Source organism: Triticum urartu, chromosome 2 (genome assembly GCF_003073215.2).
Source record: "Triticum urartu cultivar G1812 chromosome 2, Tu2.1, whole genome shotgun sequence".
Taxonomy (NCBI): Eukaryota; Viridiplantae; Streptophyta; class Magnoliopsida; order Poales; family Poaceae; genus Triticum; species Triticum urartu.
The window spans coordinates 666,221,602-666,226,793 of record NC_053023.1 but is presented as its reverse complement, the minus strand read 5'-3'; positions in this window follow the sequence as shown (position 1 = coordinate 666,226,793).

Genomic DNA, 5,192 nt, shown 5'->3' with positions numbered 1-5,192 from the left:
AGGAACACATCTCTGATTATCTCTGATTCGCAGCATCGGGCGAGCAACGCGTTGCTGAAAGTGCGTTATATCGACTAGAGGGGGGTGAATAGACGATTTTTACGAAATTCTTCACCGAGGAATTTGCTGGTGAGGAAATTCCTTAGCGAAGAACTACTAGCAGCGGAATAAGTACTCAAAAGTAAACACAACAGAATACAAGCATAGTCATCATGATGAAATGAAGACAGTCACAGAATACAGGAAGCGTAATCACAGGATAACACAGGATGAAGACAAACAGACTGAAGAAATTGAACCGAGGAAATTGAGAAAGTCTTCAGTCAAAGTCTTCAAACACAGATATGAACAAACATACAACACAGTTATAAGGAAATGAAAGAGTTGAGGAAATAGAACCAGTAAGCTCGGTGAAGACAATGATTTGGTAGACCAGTTCCAACTGCTGTCTCAGTTGTACGTCTGGTTGGAGCAGCTAAGTATTTAAACTCGAGGACACACAGTCCCGGACACCCAGTCAAGGACACTTAGTCCAAGACACCCAGTCCTCACCGTATTCTCCTTGAACTAAGGTCACACAGACCTCGTCCAGTCACTCGTGGTAAGTCTTCAGGCGACTTCCAAACCTTCACAAACTTGGTCACTCGGCGATCCAGAATTCCTCTTGGATGCTCTAGACCATGATGCCTAACCGTCTGGAAGAAGCACAGTCTTCAAAGGTAACAAGCGTCGGATCCACTCAGGATCAATCTGTTGGGGAACGTAGCAGAAATTCAAAATTTTCCTACGTGTCACCAAGATCTATCTATGGAGAGACCAGCAACGAGGGGAAGGAGAGTGCATCTACATACGCTTGTAGATCGCTAAGCGGAAGCGTTCAAGTGAACGGGGTTGATGGAGTCGTACTCGTCGTGATCCAAATCACCGATGATCAAGTGCCGAACGCACGGCACCTCCGCGTTCAACACACGTACATCCCGGTGACGTCTCCCATGCCTTGATCCAGCAAGGAGAGAGGGAGAGGTTGAGGAAGACTCCATCCAGCAGCAGCACAAACGGCGTGGTGATGGAGGAGCGTGGCAATCCTGCAGGGCTTCGCCAAGCACCACGGGAGAGGAGAAGGACTTAGGAGAGAGGGAGGGCTGCACCAAAGGCATAAGGGGTGTATCAAGTCCCTCCTCTCCCCCACTATATATAGGAGGGCCAAGGGGGGTGGTGCGCCAGCCTAGGAGATCCAATCTCCTAGGTGCGGCAGCCAAGGGGAGGTTTCCCTCCCCCCCAAGGCACCTAGAGGTGCCTTCCACCATTGGGACTCTTCCCTTAAGTGGAACCCTAGGCGCATGGGCTTTTGGGGCTGGTGCCCTTGGCCCATCTAGGCCAAGGCGCACCCCCTACAGCCCATGTGGCCCCCCGGGACAGGTGGCCCCACCCGGTGGGCCCCCGGGACCCCTCCGGTGGTCCCGGTACAATACCGATAAACCCCGAAACTTTCCCGGTGACCAAAACAGCTTCCCATATATAAATCTTTACCTCCGGACCATTCCGGAACTCCTCGTGACGTCCGGGATCTCATCCGGGACTCCGAACAACATTCCGTAACCACATACAAACTTCCTTTATAACCCTAGCGTCATCGAACCTTAAGTGTGTAGACCCTACGGGTTCGGGACATGCAGACATGACCGAGACGTTCTCCGGTCAATAACCAACAGCGGGATCTGGATAGCCCATGTTGGCTCCCACATGTTCCACGATGATCTCATCGGATGAACCACGATGTCAAGGACTTAATCAATCCCGTATACAATTCCCTTTGTCTCGGTATGTACTTGCCCGAGATTCGATCGTCGGTATCCCGATACCTTGTTCAATCTCGTTACCGGCAAGTCTCTTTACTCGTTCCGTAACACATCATCCCGTGATCAACTCCTGTCACATTGCGCATATGATGATGTCCTACCGAGTGGGCCCAGAGATACCTCTCCGCTTACACGGAGTGACAAATCCCAGTCTCGATTCGTGCCAACCCAACAGACACTTTCGGAGATACCTGTAATGCACCTTTATAGTCACCCAGTTACGTTGTGACATTTGATACACCCAAAGCATTCCTACGGTATCCGGGAGTTGCACAATCTCATGGTCTAAGGAAATGATACTTGACATTAGAAAAGCTTTAGCATACGAACTACACGATCTAGTGCTATGCTTAGGATTGGGTCTTGTCCATCACATCATTCTCCTAATGATGTGATCCCGTTATCAACGACATCCAATGTCCATGTAGGAAACCGTAACCATCTATTGATCAACGAGCTAGTCAACTAGAGGCTTACTAGGGACATGGTGTTGTCTATGTATCCACACATGTATCTGATTCCTATCAATACAATTATAGCATGGATAATAAACGATTATCATGAACAAGGAAATATAATAATAACTAATTTATTATTGCCTCTAGGGCATATTTCCAACAGTCTCCCACTTGCACTAGAGTCAATAATCTAGTTCACATCGCCATGTGATTACACTCACAGGTCACATCGCCATGTGACTAACACCCAAGAGTTTACTAGAGTCAGTAGTCTAGTTCACATCACTATGTGATTAACACTCAATGAGTTCTAGGTTTGATCATGTTGCTTTGAGAGAGGTTTTAGTCAACGGGTCTGAACCTTTCAGATCCGTGTGTGCTTTACAAATCTCTATGTCATCTCCTAGATGCAGCTACCACGTTATTTGGAGCTATTCCAAATAACTGTTCTACTATACGAATCCAGTTTACTACTCAGAATAATCTGGATTAGTGTCAAAGTTTGCATCGGCGTAACCCTTTACGACGAACTCTTTTACCACCTCCATAATCGAGAAAATTCCTTAGTCCACTAGTTACTAAGGATAACTTTGACCGCTGTCCTGTGATCCATTCTTGGATCACTCTGGTACCCCTTGACTGACTCATGGCAAGGCACACTTCAGGTGCGGTACACAGCATAGCATACTGTAGAGCCTATGTCTTAAGCATAGGGGACGACCTTCGTCCTTTCTCTCTATTCTGCCGTGGTCGAGCTTTAAGTCTTAACTTCATACCTTACAACTCAGGCAAGAACTCCTTCTTTGACTGATCCATCTTGAACACCTTCAAGATCATGTCAAGGTATGTGCTCATTTGAAAGTACCATTAAGCGTTTTGATCTATCCTTATAGATCTTGATGCTCAATGTTCAAATAGCTTAATCCAGGTTTTCATTGAAAAACACTTTCCAAATATCCCTATATGCTTTCCAGAAATTCTACGTCATTTCTGATCAACAATATGTCAACAACATATACTCATCAGAAATTCTATAGTGCTCCCACTCACTTCTTTGGAAATACAAGTTTCTCATAAACTTTGTATACACCCAAAATCTTTGATCATCTCATCAAAGCAATACATTCCAACTCCGAGATGCTTACTCCAGTCCTCAGAAGGATTGCTGGAGCTTTGCATACTTATTAGCATCTTTCAGGATTGACAAAACCTTCGGTTGTATCACATACAACCTTTCCTCAAGAAAATCGTCGAGGAAACAATGTTTTGACATCCTATCTGCAAGATTTCATAAATAATGCAGTAATCGCTAATATAATTCCAACAGACTCTTAGCATCGCTACGAGTGAGAAAGTCTCACCGTAGTCAACTCCTTGAACTTGTCGGAAAACATCTTAACGACAAGTCGAGCTTTCTTAATGGTGATACTTACCATCATTGTCCGTCTTCCTTTTAAAATCCATATGTACCTAACAGCCTTACGACCATCAAGTAGTTCTTCCAAAGTCTACACTTTGTTTTCATATATGGATCCTCTCTCGGATTATATGGCCTCGAGCCATTTATCGGAATCCAGGCCCACCATCGCTTCTCCATAGCTCGTAGGTTCATTGTTGTCTAGCAACATGACTTCCAAGACAGGATTACGTACCACTCTGAAGTAGTACGCATCCTTGTCCCACGAGGGAGTGACTTGATCCGAAGTTTCATGATCAATCATAAGCTTCCACTTCAATTGGTGTAGGTGCCACAGGAACAACTTCCTGTGCCCTGCCACACACTAGTTGAAGAGACGGTTCAATAACCTCATCAAGTCTCCACCATCCTCCCACTCAATTCTTTCGAGAGAAACTTTTCCTCGAGAAAGGACCCGATTCTAGAAACAATCCCTTATTGCTTTCGAATCTGAGACAGGAGGTATACCCAACTGTTTTGGGTGTCCTATGAAGATGCATTTATCCGCTTTGGGTTCGAGCTTATCAGCCTGAAACTTTTTCACATAAGCGTCGCAGCCCCAAACTTTTAAGAAATGACAGCTTAGGTTTCTCTAAACCATAGTTCATACGGTGTCATCTCATCGGAATTACGTGGTGCCCTATTTAAAGTGAATGTGGTTGTCTCTAATGCCTAACCCATAAACTATCTGGTAATTCGATAAGAGACATCATGGTATGCATCATATCCAATAGGGTGCAGTTATGATGTTCGACACACCATCACACTATGGTGTTCCAGGCTGTATTAGTTGTGAAACAATTTCCACAATGTCTTAATTCTGTGCCAAACTCGTAATTCAGATATTCATCTCTATGATCATATCATAGATATTTATCCTCTTGTCACGACGATCTTTCAACTTCACCCTGAAATTACTTGAACCTTTCAATAATTCAGACTCGTGATCATCAAGTAAATATACTCAACATCTACTCAAATCATCTGTGAAGTAAGAACATAACGATATCCACTACACGCCTCAGCACTCATTGGACTGCACACATCAAAATGTATTACTTCCAACAAGTTGCTTTCTAGTTCCATTTTACTGAAAACGAGGCTTTCAGTCATCTTGCCCATGTGGTATGATTTGCATGTCTCAAGTGATTCAAAATCAAGTGAGTCCAAACGGTCCATTTGCATGGAGTTTCTTCATGCATATACACCAACAGACATGGTTCGCATGTCTCAAACTTTTCAAAAAATGAGTGAGTCCAAAGATCCATCAACATGGAGCTTCTTCATGCGTTTTATACCGATATGACTTAGTGGCAGTGCCACAAGTAGGTGGTACTATCATTACTATCTTTTGGCATGAACATGTGTATCACTACGATCGAGATTCAATAAACCATTCATTTTAGGTGCAAGACCATT